The 20,020-nt window shown below is 42.7% G+C and overlaps 1 pseudogene; it reads left to right on the top strand.

Moving 5' to 3' along the window:
• The first annotated feature begins 1,055 nt into the window (after positions 1-1,055).
• LOC129530395 (zinc finger protein 717-like) overlaps positions 1,056-20,020 on the top strand; it is a 45,186-nt pseudogene continuing 26,221 nt past the window's right edge.

Here is a 20,020-nt window from a genome sequence, read left to right as displayed (position 1 = left end):
CTAGGCAGAACCCCTTGCCTAGTTTGTGGCAGACATCAGGGAAGGAAAGGCAAAGTTCTCGTCTTTCTCACAATAAATAAATAAAGATAGGTAGATTTGACTGATTGGTGGATGGATGAAACGTGGGAGTTTATGGGCAAATATTTATCAGACACTGGAAGTGTAAGTTGCCACAAAGATTATGGAGTGCACCTGTCGTATGACCCTGTTATTTTATCCTAGTATATACACTAGAGCATTTTTCCTGCGTAAATTGTAGGCTCACAAATTAGTTTAGTGAGAGAAAAGATAACAGATTGGAAGAGAATTACCATATTCATTAGTTGTGTTTTTAAAATTTAAAGTAAAATAGAGACTTTTTTCATGCTTTCGAATGCATCTATAAAAAATAGACTTGAGGGCTGGGCGTGGTGGCTCAAGCCTGTAATCCCAGCACTTTGGGAGGCTGAGGAGGGCAGATCACGAGGTCAGGAGTTTGAGACCAGCCTGACCAACATGGTGAAACCCCATCTGTACGAAATATGCAAAAATTAGGCGAGTTTGGTGGCGCCCGGCTGTAATCCCAGCTACTCAGGAGGCTGAGGGAGGAGAATTGCTTGAACCTGGGAGGCGGAGGTTGCAATGAGCCGAGATTCCACCATTGCACTCCAGCCTGGGTGACAGAGCGAGACGCTGTGTCAAAAAAAAAAAAAAAAAAAAAGTTACTCATTAATAGCATAGACCAATTGGCCTCTCTTGAAATTTCTCCATTATTTTCACGATGTCTCAGGCTGTGAAACCAGGATTTAATAAAGAACCAGAATGCCACAACTGTGTCATGTGGATAGGGACCAGTCCTGATCCATTAAGTCCGGGTGTCTGGGTAACTGGACTCACTGCTGGGCAAAACAGAATGTCCGGCGTGCGTTCCTAATCGGGGAACGCAGACCTTCATGGGAAATGTAGTGTCACCTTCCAATGATGTTACCATGAAGGACCTTGGGAACCAGCTTTTCTCTCTGCGCATGCGCCACCCCGCCCACTCCGCCATTTTCCTCCGGAAGTGCGCAACCCAGAGGCTGTCCTGCGGCTGGGCAGGCATGGGGCTTGGTTCTATGTCCCTGCGGGTGGGTGCGAGGGTGAAGAGGAACCCGTGGGCCTCGGGGGATCCCGGGGGGCCGGACCAGTGTTCCCCAGTTGTGGGAGCAGAGGCGTGGGCGCATCGCAGGTGGGTGGGGCATGACGTGCAGGTGCGGGCTGCAGACTGTGGCGGGGGCTGGGAGGACAGGCTTGGGATCCCGGCAGTGTAGCGGGTTCCAGAGACGCAGGAGCACGTAGGCGAGGCCGGTGGCCCTGGGCCCCGAGTCTGCAGGCCAAGCTCCTGTCCTGCCGCTGAGGGACCCGGTTACCAACCCGCATGTCGCTCATTTTGCCCAACTGTCCCGGTGCTAACACACAGTTCTCGGGAGATGTTCCCCATTCCCAGAGGAGTAGTGCGAAATGCGTGCGCCTCTAGTCTTAAACTGGGAGTTTGTATTAGTTGGGTTTCCTGGTTTCTCTTTAGCAAGTGAAGTTTGTGGTTCCCTCCTTCACTGTGTGACCTGCCTAGTCCTCCTGGGTTGCATTTACAGAAGTTTATACGAGACCTAGTTTCCAGGGAAGAACTCACTGATTCCGTGAGGGAGATGGCGTAATGGATGATGGTCTTCAGCCTTAAGGGTACTTCAGTCTTAACTGTGTGTTACAAAGTTTGAAAGGGAGGGTTCCCTATAAATAAGAAGCGCACTTGAAAGAACAGCCGTCTGGTCTAACCTCTCACTGGTGCTTCAGAGGAGGAAAAAAGGTCACAGGTGAAGATCCCAGTTTTCCTCGCTAAGGAAATATTAATTCTGCTCCCTAGAATGCACAAGATTTGCAAAGACTAGGTGATAGTAGAAGGTTTGGACGAATTTTCAGAAGGTTGAGGTGAATTCAGCTGAGAAGAACAGGCAAGGACCTAGGAAATATTCCTTACTCGAAGGGGCCTGAAAGTGTGGTCTGTGGTACAGGAGTGACCTGTCATACTTGAGAAGATTAGAATATTCTCCAAACACAGTCCCATTCCTTCAACCTTAGCTCGTTGTTTCCAGCGTCTGAGATATATATATTAAACCTAGTCCATCACCAAATTTAGCATTAGATTATGAAGTTCTATTGATTGTATTTGATTGGTAATTGAAGATTTTCTCCCCCTACGTAATTTTCTTAAAAACACAGAAGTGAATTCTGTTCACCTAGGTGTAACAGTTAATACTTGCGGTTTAAGGAACTAATTAAACCTTACTGGCTTATAGAAAACAACCACCATTTTATTTGTTTGAAGTTCTGTGGATCTGCATTTTGGTGTGGTGGGTTCAGCTGGGTAGTTGATATATTTGTGTTGCCTGTATCACAGAAGAGGCCTTAGTCACCTGGTGCCTTGACTGAGCCTGGTTGGTTTAAGATAGTTTCCTTCACAATCTGGTGGTTTGTGGTGACTCTTGGCTAGACCCTGTGTTTCCAACAGGGTATCTCCAGACCTCTTCACAATATGACTGTGTCCAAAAAGGCAAGAAACAATGGATATTTGCATCAAATTTTCCATTGTCCATTCACTGGACAAGTCAGATGGAAAAGCCCAATTTATTGTCAGAGCATAATATGAGGGCTTGGATACAGGGAAAGGTGTTATTGGGAAACGTGAGTAGAATGGTGTACTGCAGGAAGTACATATTATGTACATTTTAAAAAACGTAACTGTAGGCCAAAATTGCTGGTTTGCAAGATGCACTTTCCATGATGTTCAGGTATAGAAAAGCAAGATGTACTGTCATGGGAACACTCATATGAAGTTATTTGTGGAATCTACATATTAATAGGAAAATAGTTAATACAGCCCAGTATATTTCTATAACATTTATTTTAGTGAACTTATAATGTTTCTTTGTATTAAGTTATTAGATTATATCTTTAGGTAATATTGTTACTAAATTAGTAGGTAATACATATTTTTATTCGAAAATAAATTGTGCATCTAATGTCTACCAATTAATGTACTTGTAGATGTATCTTATCGTAGCTTGAGTCTTTGCTGCCCCTAATGAGGCATGAAGGACTCTTCTCCCACAGGGAAGTTTTTCTTTTTCAGCGGGGAGGAGGGCTTTCCCAGGTAATGTGTCCAGAGTCTTGGGCAGAAGACTCTGGGACCACACCACACCAGTTCTCTCCTTAATTCACGTCATTTATCTTCTCTCCCAGCTATGTTTCCAGTGTCCTCTGAGTGTTTCCAAGAGCAACAGGAAACGAATAAATCTCTGGTGAGTTGTTTATTTGTTCTTCACTTTGTTTTACACTGTGTTTTCTGAGTTTATGGGTGTCTGTGAATTAAAAAGGAAAAGTAGAAATAAGTTAAAATTCAGTTTGAAGGAAATATACATAAATAAGTTAAAGCTGACCTGTAGATACAGGCAGGTTATAAGAGCTTAGAGTTGTCTAAGTTGAGTGCAAATTTTCCTCTGATATTTCTGATGCCGAGACAAAAAAGGCAGTCATGTTTGTTACGTGATTGGAATGGAACCGGAGAAGAGAGCATGTTGTGTTCTTGTAGGACAGGAAAGATTGTGTGCACCAAGACTGAACCACCACCTTCATTGGTGACATAGATTATGTGCTGGGACATATTTCACACCGGCCTGGCAGTAAACACTTTTAGTGTTGTGCAGTGGAAACGGTCATCTTCCGCTAAAGCACGGCGTGTTGTGCAGTAGAAATGGTCATCTGCCGCTAAAGTACAGCTTCCATCATAAGGTATGCTCCTTGCTCAATGAGTGTGGTCCCAAAGAGCTTTTGGGTGGTCCTCCTTGATTCATGGATGAAACCCGGAACATCTTGAGGACTGAGTTAACCATAGATCCTTGAATAACTCTCCAGTTATTTAGTTTCTTAGTTTATCTCTACATGCAGGGTGTGCAGCAGCCTGTTCAAAGTCATATTTTCTGGGAAATATTTCCAGTGTTTATTTACACTTTAGCCCACTCTATGTAGTCTTATTTCTTCTAAACTCACCATTAACCTAAATAATAGTCAAATTTAGCGGGACTGTATTTGCCTTACTCAAGTCTTCTACCATAGTTGAAACTGTCGTACCCAAGTGAGTTAGAGAGAAATGCCACACATTGAGACGAATTCAGGAGTCCTTTATTAGCCAGTGACTGACAGATGGCTAATGCACGAAATTCTCTCGGCCCCGAAGAAGGGACTAGATTTTCTTTTATACTTTGGTTTAGAGAGGGGAGGGGGGATTCTAGCTGCAGCAACTTTACAGAAGATAAAACAGACAAAAAAGTTAAAAAGACAGATGGTTACAGGAAAACAAACTGTTCCAGGTGTAGGGGCTTTAAATTCACCACAAAGTGATAGGTGAGGGGGCTCTGGGCATTATCTGCTGGACAAATGTGGGGGCTTTATTATACTATCTCTGAGTAAATTGCTGGGAACTGCGGACAGCGCTTGCCTCAGCACTTTATCAGTTAATTGCACTCTTTGATATGTTGAAAATCAGCTTGCACAAGTTAAAGTCCTTGAGGAAAGGGGGTGGGTAAGGAGTCCTTGATGTCTTGTAAATGAAGGAGCCAAATGGAGTTTGTCTGGTTTTCTCAGCTAAGGGAGAGTCTATTAATATTAAAAACAAGGTTAGCTATCTAAGGAAGAGTCTATTCATGTAAATACAACGTTGGGTATTACAAAACGTCTGCTCATGATCTGGAAATTCTTCTGTGTTAGTTCTGTTAAAAGAAAAACTTTAAAGGAGTTTAATTGAGCAATAAACGATTCACGAATCGGAAAGTCCCCAGAATCACAGCAGATTCACATGGACTCCAGTGTAGTCATGTGGTGGAAGAAGATTTATAGACAAAAGGGAAGTGGCATACCAAAATCGGAAGTGAGGTACAGAAACAACTCAGCATTTGCCTTGTTTGAACACAGTTTGAACATTTGGCAGTGCCTGAGTGGTTGAAGTTTGGCCATTGGGATTGGCCGGGATGTAGCTGTTGTTCCAGGTGCATACACTCATGTTAGGTTTTCATTCTTGTCTACCTGTTAAGGTAGGTTGCAGTTCATCCACAAGGACTCATATATATAATTATGGAGTCCTTCTCAGGGCATACTTAGTTCACTTTAACAATGTCTTCCCTTTGGTTATTTTCTCAATTTTGAGAGATTGGCCAAAACTTCAGTCACTGGTGTCACTATTACCGTTGCAAATATACTTACTTGGTTTAGAAACCCACTGGGAAACAGACCAGTGAGATTTGAAAAGGTGGAACAAGGACTTGAGTAGAAGGTATCTTCTTATGCTGGAACGTCCTGTTTACAGGAGAAAAACAAAACCTGGTTTGTTCTAGGATTTATGTGTTTCCTTAAAGTCTTAGTTTGATTATGTTACATTTAGCATGAGTGACTCCATTTTGGTTTGGTTTGGTCTGTTGGGACCTCTTGCATGAGCTTAGTTCAAAACAATGGCCTCCTATAATTTTTCTTAAAAAATTCCTCCTTTTGGCTGGGTGCGGTGACTCATGCCTGTAATGTCAGCACTTTGGGAGGCCGAGGTGGGGAGATCAGGAGATTGAGACCATCCTTGCTAATACGGTGAAACCTCGTCTCTACTAAAAATACAAAAAATCAGCCAAGCGTGGTGGCAGGTGCCTGTAGTCCCAGCTACTCAGGAGGCTGAGGCAGGAGAATGGCCTGAACCCGGGAGGCAGAGCTTGCAATGAGCCGAGATCATGCCACTGCACTCCACTCTGGGCGACAGAGCAAGACTTTGTCTCAGAAAAAAAAAAAAAATCCTCCTTTTCAGTCAAGTTCTCACTTAGTTGAGAGTGTGACCAAAATATAGGGCCTTAGCATTACTCTTAGTTACCATTGTTTTGGGTTTCTGGTTTAGTGCATCACTCCCATTGTTTTGGGTAATGGTTTTAGCACGTCACTCCCATTGTTTTGGGTTCTGGTTTTAGCATGTCACTCCCATTGTTTTGGGTTTCTGGTTTAGCACCTCACTCCCATTGTTTTGGGTTCTGGTTTTAGTACATCATTCCCATTGTTTTGGGTTCCGGTTTTAGTACATCAGTCCCATTGTTTTGGGTTTCTGGTTTAGCATGTCACTCCCATTGTTTGGGGTTTCCGGTTTAGCATGTCACTCATAGGTTACATTGTCCTTATGGTTGCACATTTTTTTTAATCTCTTGTCATTCCAGTTGAAGAGACACCATTTGACATTTTAGAGATGGCTGCATGCAAACTCTTAAAACATTTGAGTAAGTACGGTGCACCAGGGAGACTCTTATGGCTATTGAGATAACACCAAGAATTTGGTATATGCTCCTTACTCAGGTTCCCCATAAATCAAACCACCTAAAATCAAATAGATTAAAGAATGGATTAGAAAAAGAGTTTACTTGCTTAACTAAGTGGGTTTTTCTGTTAATTCCCCACAACCAAATCTTTATAATACCCATTTTCTCCATATGCTATAAGTGTTAGCAGCTTCACAGATACTTAAGAGTCTCATGATAGTAGAGAAGTGTTGATCTGTGATCTTGGGAAAAGCTGTTCACGTTAAGGATGCCATCTTCTTCTGGTGGGAACTGTCCTTGTTAGCTTTACCTTAAGAGTTCCAATGGGTATATGGTTCCGAGTGTGGAGGGACCCTTCTGAGTTGTAAGACTATGAACCCAAAGTTTAAGGTTTTAAAGTTTTGCCGTCATGTGGATGGCAAGGGCAGTCCTTCTCTGATGTTCTCAGAAGATCCAGTCATCAGGTTCTAGATTTTAAAGGGGTTGGCTGTCCTCTGTGAACCATAAAAGGCTTTCTTTAGCTGGTGAAAACACACTTCAGCATAATAATCTACTGTTTTAAGGTCAACCCTCTTGCATGGAAGAGCTTTTATACAATCAGAAAACATGCACTGAAGATGACAACCGAATGAAGTCCCTTTATAAAATGTTTAAATGGCCCATCAGGTAACCAAATGTACCTGAAGTTTTGATTGTTTTCCTAGGAATATAGGTTTGACAAACCAAACATTGATTATAAACTATTTTAGCAATTTAGAGATCACCACACCAATATATTTAATTTGGATCATTTTCTCTTTCCATGATGAGTTATGGAATGCAGAACTTTTAATAACAAAAGTTTTAAGGACTTAAGAAGGACAAGGTGGCCATCCTGGTTCTTCATAAGTCTGTGCTTAATTAACATTAGACTTCCATCCTCTTGAATACCAGCTGTTTCTTCAAATTAGGTGCATGGCACTGGTAACTGATGAGTTATAGGTAATTTGGCTTAGACCATGGAGTTTATTTAAATTATATATCTAAACAATTTCAATATTCATGATTTAGCATGCAAATCTGGCAAAGTATTTCCTTGATATTCAGTTTTTGTTTTACTTGGGTTAGCAGTTTTATAAACCAGTTGGTCTTCTTATTAAACTTTAGGAATTTTTTTTTTTTTTTTTTTTTTTAGACAGAGTCTCACTCTTTTACCTAGGTTGGAGTGCAGTGGCACAATTTTGGCTCACTGCAACCTCCGCCTCCTGGGTTCAAGTGATTCTCCTGCCTCAGCCTCCCGAGTAGCTGGGATTACAGGTGCACACCAGCACACCCGGCTAATTTTTGTATTTTTAGTAGAGGTGGGGTTTCACCATTGACCATGCTGGTCTTAAAACTTCTGACCTCAAGTGATCCACCGGCCTCAGCCTCCCAAAGTGCTGGGATTGCCAACGTGAACCACTGCACCCAGCTTAACTTTTGAGAATTCTTAACCAGTCCAATTATTGGGGCGTCGGGGAACTTATGGGGAATTTTTACCCGTGATATTAAAGTTATTAGAAACCTGTGTTCAGGAGTGTTTTTTACGGTCCTTTTCATTCTTTCATGAATCTTCTATTCTAGAATTTTGCATGCTTCTGAAGTTTTTAGAAACTGCTTCACCATTAAGCAATTAACTGTGCAAATGACTTTAAATAGTTATAGTTAAAGACAATTGGTAAGGAAATTTGGTTATTTCTGTAGTCCACAATAACTTAATAACCATAATTAGGGTGGATGTGGTGGCTCATTCCTGTAATCCCAGCTCTTTGAGAGGCCAAGTTAGGTGGATCACCTGAGGTCAGGAGTTTGAGACCAGCCTGGCCAACATGGTAAAACCCTGTCTCTACTAAAAATAAAAAAATTAGCCGGATGTGGCGACAGTTGTCTGTAATCCCAGCTACTTGGGAGGCTGAGGCAGGAGAAATGCTTGAATCCAGGAGGTGGAGGCTTCAGTGAGCCTAGATCACACCATTGCACTCCAGCCTAGGTGACAAGAGTGAAACTCTGTCTCAAAACAAACAAAACAGGTAATTATGATAGATAGCATATAGGCATATTAGAATTTTAGAATCCTGGCCAGGTGCAGTGGCTCACGCCTGTAATCCCAGCACTTTGGGAGGCCAAGGCGGAAGGATCACAAGGTCAGGAGATGAGACCATCCTGGCTAACACAGTGAAACCCCGTCTCTACTAAAAATACAAAAATTAGCCTGGCATGGTGGTGGATGCCTGTAGTCCCAGCTACTCAGGAGGCTGAAGAAGGAGAATGGCATGAACCCAGGAAGCGGAGGTTGCAGTGAGCTGAGATTGTGCCACTGTACTCCAGCCTGGGTGACAGAGCAAGAGTTCGTCTCAGGAAAAAAAAAAAAAAAAAAAAGAAGTTTAGAAATCCTATACAATTTTAGAATGGATAATTGATAAACTAAATATAACCTGAAGAAGTTTCAACATTGTGTTTCATTTTGACAGTGCTACCCATGTGACTTAACATGTTAAATAGTCCTGTTTACCTCTCTTTTGGGTGCTTCAAGGGCTTCTGTAGTATCCCAAAGTTAGAGGTCAGAAAAGACAATTTTGAAGTTGAAATTTGATTTTGGGAAGGCTATTAAATATATTAAAGTTTAAACACTTGATGTTATGAAATAGAATTCCAGGTCACCGTAAGTCATTCATTTACCTAAAATCATGACTTAAAAAAGTTTTAAAGGGCAAAAATCTTTACTCATTGATAGAGGGAAGACTTATCTTCACAAATAATCTGCCTCGTTTTTCCTTTTTTTTTTTTGGTAGTTTCTTTAAAAGGCAAACAAATTTTTCATTATTTTTTAATATTATCTGAACATCTTTAAAGAGAGAAAGCCAAATGTCACCCACTTTTTCATAAAACCTTATAGACAAACCTATTATTCTTTCTTTTTTTTTGAGATGGATTTTCCCTCTTGTTGCCCAGGCTGGAGTGCAATGGTGTGATCTCGGTTCACTGCAACCCCCTGCCTCCCGGGTTCAAGCGATTCTCCTGCCCCAGCCTCCTGAGTAGCTGGGATTAGAGGCATGCACCACCATACCCAGCTAATTTTGTGTTTTAAGTAGAGATGGGGTTTTTCCTTGTAGGTCAGGCTGGCCCTGAACTCCTGACCTCACGTGACCCACCTGCCTCAGCCTCCCCAAGTGTTGGGATTACAGGCATGAGCCACTGCGCCTGGCCATTTTTTTTTTTTTTTTTAAAGATTGCATCTTGCTCTGTCACCCTCCTCACCACATTATAGCTCTGGGGGCCAAGCTGCATCACAATGGAAAATCATGGAATCACAGGAAGAATCCACTCAGCTTTGTAAGATGCTGCCCAAGGGGTTGCTTGGAGTAACCAAATTAACATTTTTCATTCCGCCCAGAGCAAAATACATGTGACAAAACATAGACACAAGCCACTTTGCTCAGCACCCAGTATCAAACTTGTAAGACTCAAACTTGCTCCCAGATGGGCCGTGCCATCTCTAAATCTTTTTAGAAGCTTCTGCATATTAATAGGCATCCCTAGATGAGACTAATTTGGGAGCCCTCATTTTTGAATGCACTTCAGGGTATTATTCATTTGGAACGTTCCACTGTAAGTTATCTTTAGTAAGATTTTGCCATTTCTGTAAGACTTTGCTGCTTCCCAGGCCTAAAGTATTAGCGAGAAGGAACTTAGTTTTCCAGAAATTAAGGATCCTATTTTTACCTAAAATATTGGCTTTACTCCCAGGTTCCCTTCATTAACTTAGCCAATGATTTTTTTTTTTTCCTGCCTTAGCGTGTGAGAAAAATGAAACAAAGGGGTAGAACACAAAAATCCCTGTGAATTTTCAAAAGCCAAATTTTACAACCTTCCAATATTATCATTTACTACCACTTTCCTTCTGACCCAGTCAGATGTAGGAGGCCTCTAACTGGAACTGGATTCAAGCCAGTTAACTACTGGATCAAATCTGATCCTGGACCCAGTCCCGTTTCTGTCATAACTTCTAAAACATCCATCCAGTCATGGCTGGATAGCTGTTTGGAACAGAAATTTGCTCAAAGAAACTCAGAGCTCAAAACACAAATCCATGGAGCTCTGAAATCTGAGAGAGAATTTACCATGATCCCCAGCTGCTGCAAGAGGTCAAAGGACACAAGTGTTACAGAATCCTGAGGTGTCACTTTTCTGCCTGTAACCTCTGGCTGGTGGAGACTTTACCTGTGTTTTGCTTGGGCCCACTGGGTTTGTTCTGTCCACTCGGCTCATGCTAGTGGTCTGGATCCCACACCTGCCAAGGGCGAGCTGGGTACAGAGCAGTGAGGGATGTGTGAGCAAGCGAGAGGCCGACTGCAAACAGCTTCCACTGTAGGTATCAGGGAATGCAGTGGCACCCGGAAGCTTGGAGATGCAGGACATGCAGAGCCCCAAAGAAGGTGTCACAGCCCTGCCTGGGGGAGCTCCTAGGTCTGTGCTCCCTGAAGGGACACAGCTCTTCTCTCCTTCTGTCTTCTCTTCTTGCCTGCAATTTGGCAAGCAAGGAGCGCGTTTCAGCCCTGTTTATATTACACCTCTTTCAGCCCTGCTAGTTGGCAGGTCCCGAGTTCTTGTCCTGAGTCCAGGAAAATTGAGGTATGTGGACAAGTAGAAGGTGTCCAAGGTGAAGAGGTGCTTTATTGAGCAAACAGTACAGCTCAGGGGAGACCTGCAGTGGGTAGCTCCTTTCTGCAGGCAGGTCATCCCAACGTCTGTTCAGCTCTCAGCAGCTGAGAGGAGACACATGGTGGGTAGCTGTGCCCATAGTGCCCAGGCCGTTCAAGCTGAGCCACTCTTGGCCCCACCTCAGCCTCCCTCCTGTGCTTGCCAGTGCCGAAAGTCTGGAGGGGGCCAAGGTGGCAGGGGGCTGGCATGTCAGCACTGCCCTGAGCTTGCACAAACCGGGCTGAGTTGCGACTGTGCCCGGGTTTGGCCTCAACTTGGATCCGAAGTTGGAGTGGGCTCTGGGAGCAGAGAGATGCCAGGTGGCGGGACCAGGTACAACTGAGCCTGCGGGGCAGGGGGGCTTGCTGGGCCTCTGAGAGTGCAGAGATGCCCGGGTTTGCAGTCATGGCTGGATGGCTGCAGCTGTGTCTGGGAAGGCAGGGCTCCTGCCTGACAATTTAGAAGGGGCAGGTCTCCCACCCGTTCCTGGCTCCCACCAGCTTTGAGGAGCTCACAGCCCCAGCCACTCCTCCCCACTGCAGCCGGTGTCTCCATAGCAACTGCTCCACGTGGGCCACTGCTGCCATCACAAACGGGTCCTTGCAGGTTCCTTCCTTATACCTCAGCACTCTGGGGGTCATTAGAAGCCCTAGCAACACTGCTCACAACACTGCTCCAGAGGCCCTGGCGGTCCTGCTCCCACAGATCCCACTTCTGACACCATCTATTAAAAGAAAATCTTCAGCTGAATTAAATTGAAAGGAACTTAATTGAGCAATGAATGATTCACGAATCAAGCAGCCCCCAGAATCACAGCAGATTCAGTGAGACTCCAGCACAGACACATGGTGGAAGATTTATAGACAATGAAGGGAACATGATGTACAAAAATCTGAAGTGAAGAGTGAGGTCTAGAAGCAATTGGGTCCATTATGGTTCTCAGCAGTGAGGTCCAGAAATAACTGGACTGGTTACAGTGCTCAGCATTTGCCTTATTTGAACACAACTGAACACTCAGCAGTGTGTGAGTGGCAGAAGTTTGGCTATTGGGATTGGCCAGAACTCAGCTATAGTTGGAGGTGCATACTCCTAAGTTAGGTTTTCAGTCTTTCTACCTATTAAGTTAGGCTGCAGTTTGTCCACAGGGACTCAAATCTAGAAGTACAGAGTCCTTCCCAGGCCATATTTAGTTCACTGTAACAGTTCCTATTATGACCTCACTGACAGTTCTTTTTCTCTGAATTTCCCTTTCTTCTCAGCAGCTTATCTAAATGTTCCGTTGGTCCCTGTTCATCCCGCCCTGCAGTTCTCCTTGAGTGATTCAGCCCTTTGTGGTTTGCGGTCCTGTTTCTCTACAGCTTGGACGTCTTCAGTCTTTCCATCGTAGGTTTAACTCTCTGTTGAATGCTTCTTTGTAGCTATCCAAAAGTTACCTTAAGCTCAAAAAATTCAAAGTGAAAGCCACATCCTCCTCTCTTCCCTTTTGTGTATGGTATTACTACCATGCAGCCAGTGACCCAAAATGGGATTTCTTCTGGACTTTTCTTGCTTAGATTCAGGCTCATCTGGTGTCAAGCCTTGTTACTTTTGTTTCCTTGTTCTTTTATTTCTAAATTTTTTTTTCTTTTGAGACAAAGTTTCACTCTTGTTGCCCAGGCTAGAGCGCAGTAGTGTGATCTTGGCTCACTGCAGCCTCCACCTCCCGGGTTCAAGCAATTCTCCTGCCTCAGCTCCTGAGTAGCTGGTATTACAGGCATGTGCCACCACGCCCTGCTAATTTTGTATTTTTAGTAGACATGGGGTTTCTCTGTTTTGATCAGGGTGTTCTCGAACTCCCGACCTCAGGTGATCTGCCCGCCTCAGCCTCCCAAAGTGCTGGGATTACAGGTGTGAGCCACCGTGCCTGGCCTGCTTGTTGTTTTCATCTCATCCTGATTTCCGAATACAGGAGAGGAGCTGAGTTGGTGTTCACTAACAAGCACAGAAGCTTTGTTATGTTTACAGTGTTTTTACAGTGTTATTCTTGGCAAAACCTGAAGGGTGTGTTTGTGGGGTGATGAGGTTCAGTCCGCTGTGACCTGTGCATCTGGCCAGCATTGTGGTGACATCCTTAGGAATCCATGGGGAAAGAGAAAGCATTCAGGAGTTGGTCACGTTTGACAAGGGCCAATAAAGAAATATGCAAAGACAAAAAACAAGAAGAACATTGTCGTATTTTCTACCTTTTGTTTATATAAATTTATGTCAATGATTCTAGCTTATGTTAATATGCAATGTATACAATATGCTAACATATACAATATGTGTTTATAGTTTAAACATTTCTGTCATGTTTACAGATTCTTTAAAGATTATATCACGCTTCCTATTTCAGATAGCTGCTTAAAATGAGTAAGGAAAAACGGATGTGTGCATCAGTTCTAACTGTTTATGGACTAAAACTAGTTGATTTCTTGGTTAAGAACAAAAAGTGACAACCTAATTAACTGAAAATTTTAAGAAGGCAATTATAGTTTTAGCTTTAACGTAAAATATTAACTATGCTCCATTCTTGCATTTTTAACTTAATACTCAATATAAATCGCCACATGCCATGTTTCAGATCAAGGTTTTACTTGTGATCTCTCATGAGTTTTTCAAGGTTTTAATTATCTGCAATGTAACAACGTACCAGTAACCTTACTGGCTTAAACCAGGAATTTATTCTTTTTACGTGTCACAATTTTCTGGGTCAAGACACTGGACAGGGTGGTGTGGGTTGGCTGCTTCATGATGTCCCTGGTCTCATCTGGAAGGACTCTAGTGGCTGCGGTCGTGAAGCAGGCATCCAGAAGGAGTCTAGTGGCTGGGGACATGGAGCAGGCACCCAGCCCTCTCTTTGTGGCCAGCACGGACTTGCTTCCATTCTGGCAGCGTCAGGTAGTCAGGTTTGTCTGGCTTCTCCAAGGGTGTGTGTCCAAGAGGCCCAGGCAGAAGCTGTAAGGCCTCTCATGATCATCCCTCAGAAGTCCCAGAGCATCTCTCCTGCCACACTGTCCAGTCGTACTCATCACTGAGACCAGCCATGATTCAAGGGGGGAATGTGATTAGATTCCACCTCTTGATGAGAAGCATAATAGGAACCTGCAGCAGTCTTTAATAAACCACAGCTTGTCCTCTGGCCACAAACTATTAACGTTTCTCCCACATGAAAATTATGCTTTGCCCCTCTCAAGAGCCCCAGAATGGTTTTCCTTATGGCACTGGCTGGTAGCCCAACTGAATCCTGAATCAGGTTGTGGTGGCCTGTCATCTGCACCCACACACACTCAGCCGCAGTGAGGACTGAATCAGGTTGTGGTGGCCTGTCTTCTGCCCCCGACGCACTCAGCCGCAGTGAGGACTGAATCAGGTTGTTGTGACCTATCATCTGCGCCCACACACTCAGCCACAGTGAGGAAACTGGTGTGAAAACAGTCGGCATTTCCCTTTAGAAGCGGTTGGTGGGAGGCAGGAGGGAGGTGCTGCCCTGCAGACCCCGTCTAACAGTTGGTCATTCCCATGGGGCGCCTGTTAGAGTTCTGTGGTTAGTGCCCAGTCCTGGTCCCTTAGAATGGCGCCCAGTCCTCGTCCCTGAGAACGGCGTTTGTGTCCTTTTACTCCTCCTTCTGGGCTTTTGTCATTCTCCATGTTCTTTTTCTTTCAGTGCCTGGGTTGCCGCCATTGACCAACTTTCTCTGCCTTTTTCTTATGGTCAATAGGGTATTCAATGGCTTCTTTTTCATTTTTTTTACCTTTCTTTTTTTTTTACTTTGGCCTTTTGAGACAAGAAATTATTTCTTTATATTTTCTCTAAATTTTGTTTGAAAACTGAATCTCCTTCTTTAGATCATGTCCCTCTCCTGTCATATTTATTCAGTGACAGTTAGGGCAGGCTGGTAGCACTTTCCACGTTCTTCCCAGATGTCTCCTTAGGCAGATCCCTGAGATGGTGCAGTGCCCTTTCAGTTTCCATGTAGTGGCCATAGTTTTCCCACAGTCCCTCAGCACATAACTCTCAGGCCTTTTCTCCAGTTTCCAATGACATTTTCTCACCGTCCTTCAGGCCCTGACCCAGAGTCTTGATGCCCTTCCAGGTTGCATGAATGGTCTCCCTGAGGCCATGTCAGCCTCACAGTCATGGCACATATTGTAGCTTCTGATTACCACAGTGGCTTATTTCCAGCTACCATATTCTGTTCCAGTTATCTATTCTGAAGAAACCATCCCCAAAACTTGGCAGCTTAAAACAAATCATTATTACTTTTTTTTTTTTTTTTGGCTTAGAGAGTGTTGGTGGCCAGCTCATCTCACACACAGTTGCAGCCAAGCTGGATTGTGTGAAAGCACAGCGGGGTGGTGTTCAGGGTGGCTCACTAGTGGTTGGGAGTGGATGTTGCTGGAGGCTCACTAGTTGTTGGGAGTCGGTGTTGCTGGAGGCTCAGTGGGGGATGTCAATGCGTATAGCTAGTCATGGACTGGCCGTGTGGTTTCCATCATGGGGTCTCAGGAGAGTGGGATTTCCTGCCTGGTGACTGGCTTTCTCCTGGATAAGTTCTGTTTTCTCAGCCTGGCTTCTGAAGTCCCCAAATACCAACTTTGTCACCTTCTGTTGGCCAAATAAGTCAGTAGTCTGGGCAAGGTTTAAGGGGAATTGGTTCTCACAGAGAGAGGAGCAGGAAAGCAGTTGTCACCTTTAGTCTACCGGAAATATGATTTTTATAACAAGTTTGTTCCAAATACATTCCAGTTCCCCTTATGAATACTTTTTTGACTCACAGGGTATTTCAAAGTTTATTACTTGGTTTTCAGACATTTGAGGCTTTTCTGGATATCAATTTGTTGTTGGTTTCTAATTTAGTTTCAAGTGTTCAGACAACATACTTTGTATACTATTTCAGGCTTGAACCTTTTCTCAATCGATCGACATACAGTCTATCTTGGTACTGCCAAGTACCATTGAGTCAGGATTTTATCATTTAGATCCATGTTTTTCGTATATTTTTATCTGGTTGTTCCGTCAGTTACTGAGAGAGCAGTATTAATTCACCAGCTGTAATTTTGGATTCTCAATTTCTTGCTTTTGTTCTGTTGTTTTTGATTCACATACTTTGAGGCTCTGTGTGTGTGTGTACTTTGTGTGCACTTGGAGGCACAATTTATAATTGTAACATCATCCTCTCTGATTCTTTTATTTTTATAAAATTACCTTGTTTATTTCTGGTGATATATTTTGTTCTGAAGCCTCTTTCATCTAGTGTTAACATCTCCATTGAAGCTTTTTATGATTAGTGTCTGCATAGCATATTTTTATGATTAATGTCTGCATAGTATATTTTTTCTCATACTTTGTGTCTTTGTGTTTAAATTGTGTCTCTGTGGATGCCATATTGTTGGGTCTTGCTTTCCTGTCAGGTGTGGCAGTCTGTGTCTTAAGTAGAGTATTTGCCCAGTTACACTGTAACTAATCATTGCTAAGGTTGGATTTAGGTCTGCCATTTTTCTACTTATTTTCTATTTGTTTGTTTATTTTTTTAAGACAGGGTCTTGCTCTGTCACCCAGACTGTAGTGCAGTGGTGCAATCTTGGCTCACTACAACCTCTGCCTCCCAGGCCCAACCAATCCTCACTTGAGCCCCCTGAGTAGCTGGGACTACAGGTGCATGGCACCACACCTGGCTAATTTTTATATTTTTTGTAGAGATAGGGTTTTGCCAGGTTGCACAGGCTGGTCTTGAACTCCTGAGCTCAAGCAATCTACCCACCTTGGCCTCCCGAAGTGTTCAGATTACAAGCACGAGCCACCATGTCTGGCCTTCTTCTGTCTTTTGATCTTCTATATATTCTTTCCTAACTTCTTTTGGGTTAAATATTTCTAAATATTCCAGTTTGATTAATCTTTTGGCTTTTTGAAATAATTTTCTATAGACTGGGCATGGTGGCTTATGCTCATAATCTCAGCTCTGTGTGAGGCCAAGGGAGGTGGATTGCTTGAGCCCAGGAGGTTGAGACCAGCCTGGGCAACATGGCAAAACCCTCTCTACAAAAAATCCAAACCAAAATTTAGCCTGGCATCTTGGTGTCCACCTGTAGTCCCAACTATTTGGGAGGCTGAGGTGGGAGGGTTGCTTGAGCCTGGGAGGTTGAGGCTGCGATGAGCTGTGATCATGCCATTGCACTCCTGCCAGGGCAACAGAGTAAGACCCTGTGTCAAAAAAGATCATTTTTTATAAATAATTTATTATTTTGAATTTTGGTAACAAACACATACCTTAAAATTTACCGTCATAACCAGTTGTAAGTATACAGTTTTGTAGAGTTAAGAATATTTACAGTGTTGTGTAGCAGATTTCTAGATTTTTTTTTATCTTGGAAAACTCTGTACCCATTCAACAACTATTAATTTTCCCCTCCTTCCACCTCCTGGCAAGTACTATTCTACTTTGTGTTTCTAAAAATTTGGCTTATATACCTAGGGTTATATAATATTAGTTGTTTTGTAAGTAGGATCCATGTTGTGTGTCAGATGTGTCAGGACTTTCTTCTTTTCTATGGCTGAATAATATTTCTTCATATATATTATATTATATATATATATATATATCCTTTTGTTTATCCATCTATTCCTGGAGGGACGTTTTGGTTTCTTCCACCTTGTGGCTGTGTAATGCTGCTGTGAACTTAAGTGTGCACATATCTGTTTGAGGTCCTGCTACTAGTTATTCTGTCTCTGTAGAAGTTCAATGGCTGGATCATATGGTCATTTTATTTTATTTTCTTTGAGGGGCCAGTTTCTATTTCCATCAACAGTGTTCAAGGGTTTCAGTTTCACCTGCACTTGTTACTTTCTGTTGGGTTTGAAGTGATGTCCCATTGTGGTTTCTATTTGCATTTCTCTAATGACTAGTGATGTTACACATCTTCTCATATATCTCATGTATCTGTTGGCTATTTGTATATCATCTTTGCATCTTTGGATAAATGTTCTTTGTCCATTTTTTAATCACTTTATTTTGTTGTTGGGTTGTAGCGGGGTTTTTTGGTCATGATCATTCATTTATCTCACAGTTCATTCTCATTACTTGGGCCAGGGTCATGATCATTCATTATCTCTCAGTTCACCCTCATTACGTTGGGCAGTCATGCTGCAGGGTGTAGATTATGCTATTCTGTTACTTTCAGGTAGAATTGGGGTCTAGGTTCTAATTGTTTCTAAGTTTAGATTCTGAATGAGAATCAGCAGAGGTAGACCACTGCTGCTGAGGCCTGGGGATTGCTGGGAAAAAGGCAGGAAACCGATATGGACCTGACCATGGAGGGTTTGTGTTTCATGGCTACCATCTGTGTGCCCAAGGAACCTACTTGCAGCTCGTGTGTGGAGAGCCTACATTGCCTACTCAAAGCAATTGAGGATGGAACAATCTTGGGGCTGGAGCTCATTATTTGGAATGATAACCACATCTGCACAGAGAGGACCTGATAAGATGTTGTCCTTCCATGTATATTTGGGAATCTTGTGTAGGGTCTCTCTGTAAGGACAGGGGCAGTGTTGGCTCCTTGGCCTCTACTTAGCCTCATGAGTAGTCTAGTAAAGGCTTTGCAAACTTGTCACCATCTGTGGACATTCTGGCCAGCTCTTGTTTTCACCCTACTGATTTCTTCAGACACTAGGCTTTTGCTTTAGACCATTCATGGTTTTTCTTCCTCTTCAAATCAGTAATCAATAAATCCTCTTCAAGTCAACAAATTTCCACTCCTTTAGGAAACTCTGATCTTCTGGTCACACCAAGGTTTAATTAACTGGTTTGATTGGTTTTCTGTTTTCTTGGTTTTTTTCCCCCTTCTTCCTAGGGGTTTCTAGTAATTCTAGTCTGATGGCTCACTTTCTCCATTTTTTATTTCTTAGTTTTCTTCTGTGGTTATTTTCACTGCAGCTGCAGGGCCTAATCCTGGGTTGGCAGAGAACTAGCACTTACACTGACCTAATTGGAATCCAGGAGAGATAGGAGGTGCCCTAGTGTGAAAATGTGTTTGCTCCTCTCTGCTTCTGGTAGTCTCTCTGTAGGAGTACTTTACGTATTCTGGATGTTCACTTCTTATGAGATACATGATGTGCAACTATAGATTGAATGTCTCTGATCCAAAAATCTGAAATCCCAAATGCTCTAAAGTCTGAAACTTTTTGAGTGCCAACATGACACTCAAAGGAAATGCTTATTGGAGCATCTCAGACTCAGGTGTTTGAATTCAAGATGCTAAACCAGTAAGAATAATGCAAATATTACAAAATCTGAAACACATCCCAAGTATTTCAAATAAGGGACAGTCAGCTGGTATTTTCTTTTATTCTGCAGTTTGCCTTTTACCCTGTTGGTTGTGACCTTTGAGGTACAGAAGTTTCTAGGTTTGATATATTTTTGCTTTTGCTTCCTGAGCTTTTAATGTCATATCCTAAAAGTTATTGACAAATTCATCTTCATGAAGCATTTTCCAAATTCGTTTTCCCTAGGAGTTTGATAGTTCTAGTTTTACGTTAGGTTTATAATTCACTTTGAATTAATTTTAACGTTGTGTAAGGTAAGAGTCCAACTTCATTGTTTTGCATGTAGATATACAATTTTCCCAACACCATTTGTTGAAGAAACTGTACTTCACCATTGAGTGGTCTTGGCATCCTTGTGGAAGATCATCAGACCATATACGCCAGGGTTGGTTTCTGAGGTCTCTGTTGTGTTGGTCCATAAGTGTATCAAGTGTGTTTTTATGCCATGACCACATTTTTTTTGGCTTATTGCAGTTTTGTAATTGTTTTGAAACCTTTAATTTTGTTCTGTTTCAAGATTGATTTGCCTATTCATGGGCCCTGGAGATTCCATATGAATTTTAGGATAGGTTTTTCTGTTTATCAAAAATGTCTTTGGAATCTTTAT

This window comes from Gorilla gorilla, chromosome Y, assembly GCF_029281585.2.
Source record: "Gorilla gorilla gorilla isolate KB3781 chromosome Y, NHGRI_mGorGor1-v2.1_pri, whole genome shotgun sequence".
In the NCBI taxonomy this organism is placed as follows: Eukaryota; Metazoa; Chordata; class Mammalia; order Primates; family Hominidae; genus Gorilla; species Gorilla gorilla.
The sequence above is the reverse complement of the archived record's forward strand: the minus strand, read 5'-3'. Positions and strand labels throughout refer to the sequence as shown.